Below are 12140 nucleotides of genomic sequence, written 5' to 3'. Positions count from 1 at the left end.
CAACATATGTTGCCATCCAAGCAACGTTATCATGGACGCCCCTGCTTATTTCAGCAAGACAATGCCAAGCCACGTGTTACAACAGCGTAGCTTCATAGTAAAAGAGTGCGGGTACTAGACTGGCCTGCCTGTAGTCTAGACCTGTCTCTCATTGAAAATGTGTGGTGCATTATGAAGCCTGAAATACCACAACGGAGACCCTCGGACTGTTGAACAACTTAAGCTGTACATCAAGCAAGAATGGGAAATAATTAAACAGAGAACAAGGAAATGGGATAAAACTGCTATGATATGAAAAGGGGTAGGCTTAAATACGCTCTGCTTCTCCCTACTCCTTTTCGGACGTGCTGCAATGAAACAACCGGGAATGTGCGATGCATACAGTGTGCATGTTCGATATAAACTGAAACTGAACTCAACTGAATAATTTAACTATTTTTGTTTTTTTACTGTGAATATTCCTTAAAGTGGTTTTATAATCCCCATGCTTTGACAATGGTATGACTATTTGGAATTTTAACTTTGTAGCATTTTAATAATACAGATAAAAATACACAAATAACATGTATGAATACACAGTAAATATAATTAATAAATAGATAAAATATGAATAAATAAAAACAAATAAGTTTTAAAAGTTTCATGTTTTAATAATGTTGCCAGTCGGGTGACATTGTGTCTGCATAAAAACAACTCCCACACACTAACGGCTCTCAGCTTCGAATCGCTTCTCGTCATTCACGTAAAAGAACCGTTCAAAAGGCCGGGTTCGTTCGTGAAGGTCACATCTCTCCAGCCAAACGCCCTTTAAATGTTGCTCTCCTCACGCCGCACGTTGGCCCGGAGGTCGCCAGATCATAACACGTTTATTTATGAGACGCTGTAATCCCGCCAACAGATGGATGCAGACGCCGAGGAACAAACAAACGGACAAAAACACAATTTAGGGATTTAGCTTAGTGGCCGCCGGCTGGCTTAATCTCACGTTTCAGTGTTTTCACCACGTTGTGAACTCTGTTTGGGTACGTTGACTCCAAAACAAAAAAACAAAAAAACACATTGCAATGTAACGGAGCAGTAAGTGCCGCTTACTGCAAACTTACACCTAGCCCCTTCCTGCTGTAGCATTGAAAATAATAAAATAGCAAAATTCTCCAGACATGATTATTATTATGAAAATATTTATTTTGTACTAAAAAAATGAAGCGAGGGAGACCACGTGCAATAAAAACTATAATAATTAGACAAAAACATTTTGGAGCACGATTGGATAAGTTTTGCGAGATTTTGACAAGGTAAATCAACATCAATCAGGGGTTCTTAACCTTTTTGACCTCTGGGCGAACCTTTCCACTACAGAAGGGGCCGGGGCTCAAATCAAATATTAACACTGAATTAATAATCATATTTATCTTATTCAATAATTATATCTAACCTGTTTAGAGTTGACAATCTTGTGAAATGATATAAAAACGTGTTGATTATCAAGGCTTAGGTCAGGCTGATTACAAAAAATACATTCTAATCAAATATCCTGCAAAAAAAGGGATTCATAAAAACTGATGAACAATACATTTGCACACAGTGCTGAAATAAATTGTAACTCAAATAATAATTATGTTCCTTAAATAAACATCATTGTGTAGACTCATGAAAACTGATGAAAAATAAACGTACATATTTATTAAAAATGATTACAATCATTACATGTTCAAACAATGTTACGCTAATATAAATACATTCTCAAAAAATTATTAATAAATAATAATATACATGATATATTTCTTAAATAAACCGTCTATAAAATTAAAGGGCAAATTAATTTTTGTGCTTAAGAAACTTCTCTATGACTTTAGCACGGTGGTCGGCCCTAGCGGCTCCCTCAAGTTTTTAAAAAAATGTATGAAAATGGAAATATATTAATATATAGATATATATATATATATATATACTAATAACTATATTAATAGAATTATGGAAATATATTAATATGGTTTCTGTAGGAGGACAAACATGAAAAAAACCTTCCTAATTGTTAGAAATCCCACTGTTTAATATGTTTGTCCTTCACTGATAAGAGTATTTGGCAAGCGTTGTTTCGTCCTACCAATTTTGGCGGTCCTTGAACTCACCGCAGTTTGTTTACATGTACAACTTTCTCCGATGCTGCCACAGAAAGACGTGTCTTATGCCACTCCTTTGTCTCATTTTGTCCACCAAACGTTTTATGCTGTGCGTGAATGCTTGTGTGGAGTGCTCATCAGGCATATTTGGTCAGTGCATGATTGCAAGTTAATCGATGCTAACATGCTATTTAGGCTAGCTGTATGTACATATTGCATCATTATGCCTCGTTTGTAGGTATATTTGATAGTAGGCGAATATAGCTAATATAGACACTTACATTATGTGTTGCCTTCATTATAACTCTTGTATAAGACTTTTAAAGTCATTTTGATATTAGGCTAATATAGCTGATATAGACACTTACATCATGTGTTGCTTTCATTATAACACGTATATAAGACTTTTAAAGTAATTTTGGTAGTAGGCGAATATAGCTAATATAGACACTTACATCATGTGTTGCCTTCATTATACGTTTGTAATACTTGTATAAGACTGTTAATGTCATTTTGATAGTAGGCTAATATAGCTGATATAGACACTTACATCATGTGTTGCCTTCATTATAACACTTACATAAGACTTTTAAAGTCATTTTGATAGTAGGCTCATATAGCTAATATAGACACTTACATCATGTGTTGCCTTCATTATAAGACTTTAAAGTCATTTTGATAGTAGGCTATTATAGCTAATATAGACACTTACATCATGTGTTGCCTTCATTATAACACTTATATAAGACTTTTAGAGTCATTTTGATAGTAGGCGAATATAGCTAATATAGACACTTGCATCATGTGTTGCCTTCATTATAACACTTATATAAGACTTTTAAAGTCATTTTGATAGTAGGCGAATACAGCTAATATAGACACTTACATCATGTGTTGCCTTCATTAAAACACTTATACACAACTTTTAAAGTCATTTTGATAGTAGGCTAATATAGATAATATAGACACTTACATCATGTGTTGCCTTCATGAAAACACTTATGTACGACTTTTAAAGTCATTTTGATAGTAGGCTAATATAGCTGATATAGATACTTACATCATGTGTTGCCTTCATTATAACACTTATATAAGACTTTTAGGGTCATTTTGATAGTAGGCGAATATAGCTAATATAGACACTTACATTATGTGTTGCCTTCATTATAACACTTATATAAGACTTTTAAAGTCATTTTGATAGTAGGCTAATATAGCTGATATAGACACTTACATCATGTGTTGCCTTCATTATAACACTTATATAAGACTTTTAGAGTCATTTTGATAGAAGGCGAATATAGCTAATATAGACACTTACATCATGTGTTGCCTTCATTATTACACTTATATAAGACTTTTAAATTTTTGTGGCTCCGGACAGATTTTTTTGGTATTTTTGCTCCAATATGGGTTTGTTTGATATTGTCATTACTGCCACAAGTGGCGGAAAAGTGTATTACAACTGAGTACCGCTGCCACCCATACGGACCACGGCTGAGAAGCACATATTTTTGGGCCCTCTGGTATAAATAGTGCCGGAAATAAAGACAAAGGAGTAGCACACTTCATAGATCTTGCAGAAGAGCTGAGCTAACATACGGGAGAGGACAGTAATTGCAAATCGGTCTGAGGATTTCTGGCCGAGAGTTGCTTTCAAACTCAAATCGCATGCAAACGAATGACGATACTAAACATCAGAAAAGGAAAGAAAGTGCAGTGGGAGTCGTCGCGTCTCGGGCGAGAAGTTTCAAACAAAAGGACATACTTTCTTTGAAATGAATGCAAATACCCGGATTGAGGGCCCCCTGCTGGGGGGCAGGGTCTGAACAGGAGATGGTTTAGCGACCCCTTCAACAATCCACGGCTTGGACTGAGTTCATTTACATGGAAACACACGCTGTGCTGAAACTTGACCGGCTAGTTCTTGTCCGTAGAACTCATTTAGCGCCGACACTGGCAACAAAGGAGCTTGTTTACGTCAAGTTTAGTTTAAAGACAATGTTCACTGGACTTTAATAGCTTAGTGTTGGGCGTAAGTCAGAGGTCCTGTCTTCTAGAAGGTTTTCGCAAGTATTTATTACAACGTGTCACAGGTAAATGTTACAGCGTTGGTCTCACTCCCACAAAAGCTGTGTCGATTGCATACGGGAACATCATGAGATTCTTCCACCAGTGACCCCAGGTGAAGACTTTTTCACTCTCTTTATACAAAACCCAAAACCAGTAAAGTTGGCACGTTGTGTAAATGGTAAATAAAAACATAAAATAATAATTTGCTAATCCTTTTCAACTTATATTCAATTAAATAGACTGCAAAAACAAGATATGTAATGTTCCAACTGAGAAACATAAGTTTTTTTGCAAATAATCATTAACTTAGAATTTAATGGCTAAACATTGCAAAAAAGTTGGCACAGGGGCATGTTCACCACTGTGTTACATGGCCTTTCCTTTTAACAACACTCAGTAAACGTTTGGGAACTGAGGAGACACATTTTTGAAGCTTTTCAGGTGGAATTATTTCCCATTCTTAGTTGATGTACAGCTTAAGTTGTTCAACAGTCTCCGTTGTGGTATTTTAGGCTTCATAATGCGCCACACATTTTCAATGGGAGACAGGTCTGGACTACAGGCAGGCCAGTCTAGTACCCGCACTCTTTTACTATGAAGCCACGTTGATGTAACACGTAGCTTGGCATTGTCTCGCTGAAATAAGCAGGGGCATCCATGGTAACGTTGCTTGGATGGCAACATATGTCGCTCCAAAACCTGTATGTACCTTTCAGCATTAATGGTGCCTTCACAGATGTGTAAGTTACCCATGCCTTGGGCACTAATACACCCCCATACCATCACAGATGCTGGCTTTTCAACTTTGCGCCTATAACAATCCGGATGGTTCTTTTCCTCTTTGTTCCGGGAGGACACGACGTCCACAGTTTCCAAAAACAATTTGAAATGTGGGCTCGTCAGACCACAGAACACTTTTCCACCAGTCCATCTTAGATGAGCTCGGGCCCAGCGAAGCCAGCGGCGTTTCTGGGTGTTGTTGATAAATGGCTTTGGCTTTGCATAGGAGAGTTTTAACTTGCACTTACAGATGTAGCGACAAACTGTAGTTACTAAAAGTGTCATGATCCGTGGTCGGATCATGTTTTGTTAAGTTATGTTTGGTTAGTTTTGGACTCCTTTTGTTATTACTTGTGCACCTGTGAGTTTGTTTCGTCACCATGGTTACTTGATTTTCGCCTGCCTTGCACGTGCACCTGTTTCTCATCAGAGACGTTATTTAAGCCCACCTTTGTTCATCACTCGTGCTGCTTTCTTTGTTTTTGCATCACGCGACTGCCACGTAAGTTCATTCTTGATTCTAGACTCAGCTAAGTTCCATAGTTTGTGCTAAGTGTTAGCCTTAGCTTCCAGTGCGTTCGGCACCTCTTCCTGTCGGTTTGTTTTCTGTTTTGTACCAGTTTTGTGTTATTTTATTATTAAATCAAGTTATTACCTGCAAGTCCTGTCCGGATTCGTCCCTTGCATCTTGGGAGAACAAACCCCCGCATCACCATGCGCACCACACGTGACAAAAAGATTTGTTTCTGTATTGTTCCTGAGCCCATGTGGTGATATCCTTTACACACTGATGTCGGTTTTCGATGCGGGACCGCCTGAGGGATCCAAAGTCACGGGCATTTAATGTTGGTTTTCAGCCTTGCTGCTTACGTGCAGTGATTTCTCCAGATTCTCTGAACCTTCTGATGATATTACGGACCGTAGACGGTGAAATCCCTAAATTCCTTGCAATAGCTGGTTGAGAAATGTTGTTCTTAAACTGTTCAACAATTTGCTCACGCATTTGTTGACAAAGTGGTGAATGACTGACTTGAGGCTACTTTTACTGCCAAAGGTGCATCAACAAAGTATTGAGCAAAGGGTCTGAATATTTGTGTACATCCATCCATCCATCCATTTTCTACCGCTTGTCCCTTTCGGGGTCGCGGGGAGTGCTGGGCGCAAGGCGGGGTACAACCCTGGACAAGTCGCCACCTCATCACAGGGCCAACACAGATAGACAGACAACATTCACACTCACATTCACACACTATTTATCATTTATTTTTAATAAATTTACAACAAATTAAAAAAAATACTTTTCACATTGTCATTATAAGGTATTGTGTGTAGAATTTTGAGGACAAAAATTTATGTATTCAATTTTGGAATAAGGCCGTAGCATAACAACATGTGGGAAAAGTGAATACTTTTTTGAAGACAGCTTGAACTTCAGGTTGCATTCGGAGACATTATTCTTTACAAGGGCTTAAACGCACCAAAACACAGACCAATCACTCCAAAACAACATATAGTAGTCGACCAGGCCTGATGGCCAAGGAGGCGGCTGGATATGCGTGGGCTTAATCAAACAGTTTGAAGTCAAGTATGAATTTATTTGCTGTAATTTTCTAACAATGCCTAACAAAGGGTTTTTCAACCACTGTGCCGCGGCACACATAAGATACAGTCTGGTGTGCCGTGGAAGATTATCTAGTTTCACCTATTTGGGTTAAAGATATTTTTTGCAAACCAGTAATTATAGTCTGCAAATGATGTGTTGTTGTTGAGTGTTGGTGCCGTCTAGAGCTTGGCAGAGTAACCGTGTAATACTCTTCCATATCAGTAGGTGGCAGCCGGTAGCTAATTGCTTTGTAGATGTCGGAAACAGCGAGAGGCAGCGTGCAGGTAAAAAGGTATCTAATGCTTAAACCAAAAATAAACAAAAGGTGAGTGCCCCTCAGAAAAGGCATTGAAGCTTAGGGAATGCAGAATGAAACTAAAACTGAACTGGCTACAAAGTAAACAAAAACAGAATGCTGGACGACAGCAAAGACTTACTGTGGAGCAAAGACAAAGTAGATCCGAACATGACATGACAATCAACAATGTCCCCACAAAGAAGGATTAAAAACAACTGAAATATTATTGATTGCTAAAACAAAAGTAGATTCGGGAAATATCGCTCAAAGGAAGACATGAAACTAGACTGACCATACGTCCTCTTTTCCCCGGACATGTCCTCTTTTGCGGGGCTGTCCGGGCGGAGTTTCTTAAATGCCTCAAATGTCCGGCATTTTGAGTTAGGGTGTATTTTCAATGTACGTTCAGGGTTAAGAAGGGGTTAAAAACAAAACAAATTGTGCGCTCAGCAGCATTGGTGAGGGAGGGGCAGAGACAGAGAGAGAGCGAGAGAGTTATGATAAACGCGCATGCGTCGCCAGGCTCTGCTTTTTATCCATATTATCAGATTTAAATTTGTTATTATCTATAGCAGGGGTGTCAAAAGTGTGCCCCGGAGGCCATTTGCGGCCCACAGCTAATGTTTTGAAGGCCCACGGCACATTCTAAAAATACTATTAAAATAAACAAAAACATAACAAAAGTGACATAAAAAGCTTAAAAGGTTAAATGTAATTTAGAAAAAGTTGCAATGTTGACTAATAAAACAAAGCTGTTTTATTTTTCTTTCAAACGGTCATTGCTCAAAACATAATATTGAATCAAAATCAATGTTATGAATTATTGACCTATCCAAGGTTCCCATTACTTCACATCAAATATTCCACCTTGAAAAATATTTTTGGTGGAAGATTTTGCATATTTTGTGTGTTTGCCATTAAAAACATAGTTTTGTTTGACAAAAAAGGGCGGAAAACAAACAAACAAAACAACATAAAAAAAACTAAAACTTTTTGAAATGAGGGATATATGTGAAGTTGATGTAGACTCCAGAGATTTAAGCGTTAAATATAAAATGTATGTATGCCCTGGCACACCATTATCATCATTTCATGACCCAAGCAAAACACTTTTTACACTTTTATACTGAAATAAATACACCTATAACTTATTCAATAAAAACATAGAAAAAACTACCAGCAGCGGTAAAGTTTAGATCCATGAAGGAAAGAAGAAAGTGAATGAATGTTTATAACTGAATACATTTACATACGTATACAATTGTTTTAGTTTTTTAATGAATTAAGTAACGTTTATGACAACCTTTTTCCAAAACACAATATAGAATGTGAGATAAAACAGGATAATGCATACATTTATCATTTGTTTTCCAAAAATCAACAGGAAGTTGGCAATTCCCCCTTCAAAACAAAAGTTTACTAAAAACAGTCATTTTTGCCTCTTTGAGCTGTAATTTGACCCCCTTAACATGCTTCAAAAATCACCAAACTGGACACACACATCAGGACTGGCAAAAATTGCGATCTAATAAAAAAAACAACAACCCCAAAACTCAAAATTGCGCTCTATCGCCCCCTAGGAATAAAACACAGACACAACTGCTCCTAGGAAGAAAACTCATAGACAAAACTGCTTGTAACTTCCAGTAGGAATGTCTTAGAGACATGAAACAAAAACCTCAATGTAGGTCTCACTTAGACCTACATTTCATATATTGACAACCCCCAGCAAAAATCAACAAGAAGTTTGCAATTCCCCCTTCAAAACAAAAGTTTTGTAAAAACCGGTCACCTTTTTTCAAACATTATCTCCTCCGAGCGCGTTTGTTGTGTCGGCTTCAAACTAGCACAGGAGAGAGATTGAACCCTTCTGATTAAAAGTTGAGAAAAGAGTTTTAATTACTGCTCCGGTTTGGATTTTATGTGCCGTCAAAGTCGGTCCCGTCCATCGCTGCTTGCAGCTTTATTTTTTAGGGACCGCAATGTCCCTTTGGGACAGAGGACCCTATTGTATTTCATGCGTTTTATTATTATTATTCCGCCGCCTCTTTGAGCTGTAATTTGACCCTCTTAATATGCTTCAAAACTTACCATATTTGACACACACATCAGGACTGGCAAAAATTGCCATCTAATTGAAAAACTAACCCCAAGACTCAAAATTGCGCTCTAGCGCCCCAAAGGAAAAAACACAGACAAAACTGCCTGTAACTTCCGGTAGGAATGTCGTAGAGACATGAAACAAAAAACCCTATATTTCATACTTTGACATCCTTCAGCAAAAATCAACAGGAAGTTGGCAATTCCCCCTTCAAAACAAAAGTTTTGTAAAAACAGTCACTTTTGCCTCTTTGAGCTGTAATTTGACCCTCTTAAAATGCTTCAAAACTCACCAAACTGGACACACACATCAGGACTGGCAAAAATTGCGATCTAATAAAAAACCCAACCCCAAAACTCAAAATTGCGCTCTAGGGCCCCCCTAAGAAAGCACTGCTCCTAGGAAGAAAACTCAGACAAAACTGCCTGTAACTTCCAGTAGGAATGTCTTAGAGACATGAAACAAAAACCTCTACGTAGGTCTCACCTAGACCTACATTTCATATATTAACAACCCCCAGCAAAAATCAACAAGAAGTTTGCAATTCCCCCTTCAAAACAAAAGTTTTGTAAAAACCTGTCACCTTTTTTCAAACATTATCTCCTCCGAGCGCGTTTGTCGTGTCGGCTTCAAACTAGCACGGGAGAGAGATTGAACCCTTCTGATTAAAAATGGAGAAAATAGTTTTAATTACTGCTCCGGTTTGGATTTTATGTGCCGTCAAAGTCGGTCCCGTCCATCGCTGCTTGCAGCTTTATTTTTTTTTACTTGTTTTGGAAAGTCTTGACAAGCCAAATGTTCTTGTTCTATTGGCAGATAATTTTGCTTAGTTCAAGTAAAATACCCATAATTTTTGTAAAAATGTTTTCTTGTTTTTGAACACTGACTTTTTGCAGTGCACATTCACACACTAGGGCCAATTTTAGTGTTGCCAATCCCCAGGTGCATGTTTTTTACCCGGGGGGAACCCACGCAGTCACGGGGAGAACATGCAAACTCCACACAGAAAGATCCCGAGCCCGGGATTGAATTTAGGACTACTCAGGACCTTCATATTGTGAGGCACATGCACTAACCCCTGTTCCACCGTGCTGCCTGCTTTAAAGTCATATCCAACAATTGCAACAACAATTTTTTTTAATGTCAACTGAGTTTTGTTTTTAATGATTTCTGCGGGTGGTGTGCCTCCGCATTTTTTCCAACGCAAAAAAATGTGCCCTGACTCAAAAAAGGCCTAACATGTGCCTCAGGGACCTCATGAGTACGGTGCTCCTTAAGGGACAAAACACATTTACTATAGCTGAACTTTTTATGATTCGTTGGCTTAATGTGTGTTTTTTACACCACCAGCGTGTGGCTTTACTTTAGGTAAACACGACGGAACTGTCACGAGGTTCTTATTGATTCTACCTAAGTTGTCTTGGGGTGAAAATGTTTTCCAGTGGAGTGTTTACCAAAAACGTGATCACACAGGTTTGAGTCATGTTGCTGGCACTGACTTTTTATATCTGCTGCTTTTGCTACCACTCCCAACTCTTCATTTCACACCCTCCCCCTCGCTCGCTGGACCCCAGCCGCCGCAGGAAGGCCCGAGACGGGGCCCTCTGATTGGGCCGCGGCGACACGTGCAGGCTGGGATAGTAGCTCCTTATATGGTGACGAGGGCGCTCATTGACTGGAGCATCAGGTTTAGCCGAGCTGTTTCTCAGAAGGCAGAAATGAACACCATGTTCTCCCACAGCAACACACCCTCCCTCCACTCCTATTGTCAGTGGACACATGCGGCCGTGCCAAGCGCTCACAACTATTGCATTTAGTAATGGCGGACACTTTATGCTCCACTATTTTTAGCGCCCGGGTGTATTGCCTCATATTGCACATGCTACTTCATTGTAGTACAGAGTTGAACAGGATGTTTGACCAATTGTGCTGCATTCTTCTGATCTTCATGTGTTTGTTGCTTTGTCATATTGCACTGAGAGGGACTTATTTAAGTTCTAAGTCATAGCATAGGATATACTTTATTTATTGATGCATTGATCAGACCCATTTGTTAACATAACTAGAGATGTCCGATAATGGCTTTTCTGTCCGATATTGTCCAACTCTTAATTCCCGATTCCGATATCAACCGATACCGATATATACAGTCGTGGAATTAACACATTATTATGCCTAATTTTGTTGTGATGCCCCGCTGGATGCATTAAACAATGTAGCAAGGTTTTCCAAAATAAATCAACTCAAGTTATGGGAAAAAAAATGCCAACATGGCACTGCCTTATTTATTATTGAAGTCACAAAGTGCATTATTTTTTTTTTAACATGTCTCAAAACAGCAGCTTGGAATTTGGGACATGCTCTCCCTGAGAGAGCATGAAGAGATTGAGGTTGGTGGGGTTGGGGGGTGTATATTGGAGCGTCCCGGAAGAGTTAGTGCTGCAAGGGATTCTGGGTATTTGTTCTGTTGTGTTTATGTTGTGTTACGGTGCAGATATTCTCCCGAAATGTGTTTGTCATTCTTGTTTGGTGTGGGTTCACAGTGTGGCGCATATTTGTAGCAGTGTTAAAGTTGTTTATACGGCCACCCTCAGTGTGACCTGTATGGCTGTTGACCAAGTATGCCTTGCATTCACTTGTGTGTGTGAAAAGCCGTAGATATTATGTGACTGGGCCGGCACGCAAGGCAGTGCCTTTAAGGTTTATTGGCACTCTGTACTTCTCCCTACGTCCGTGTACACAGCGGCGCTTTAAAAAGTCATAAATTTTACTTTTTGAAACCGATACAGATAATTTTGAAACCAATACCGATCATTTCCAATATTACATTTTAAAGCATTTATCGGCCGATGATATCGGCAGTCCGATATTATTGTACACCCCTAGTAACAACCCTTACTTGAGATATATATATATATATATATATATATATATATATATATATATATATATATATATATATATATATATATATATATATATATATATATATACACACAAAACCCAAAACCGGAAAACTTTGTTGTTTTTTGCAAATATTAGCTCATTTGGAATCTGATGCCTGCAACATGCTTCAAAAAAAGCTGGCACAAGTGGCGAAAAAGTGTGAGAAAGTTGAGGAATGCTCATCAAACACTTATTTGGAACATCCCACAGGGGAAC

This window comes from Nerophis lumbriciformis, linkage group LG04 (genome assembly GCF_033978685.3).
Source record: "Nerophis lumbriciformis linkage group LG04, RoL_Nlum_v2.1, whole genome shotgun sequence".
Lineage (NCBI taxonomy): Eukaryota > Metazoa > Chordata > Actinopteri > Syngnathiformes > Syngnathidae > Nerophis > Nerophis lumbriciformis.
Note: the sequence above shows the minus strand (reverse complement) of the source record.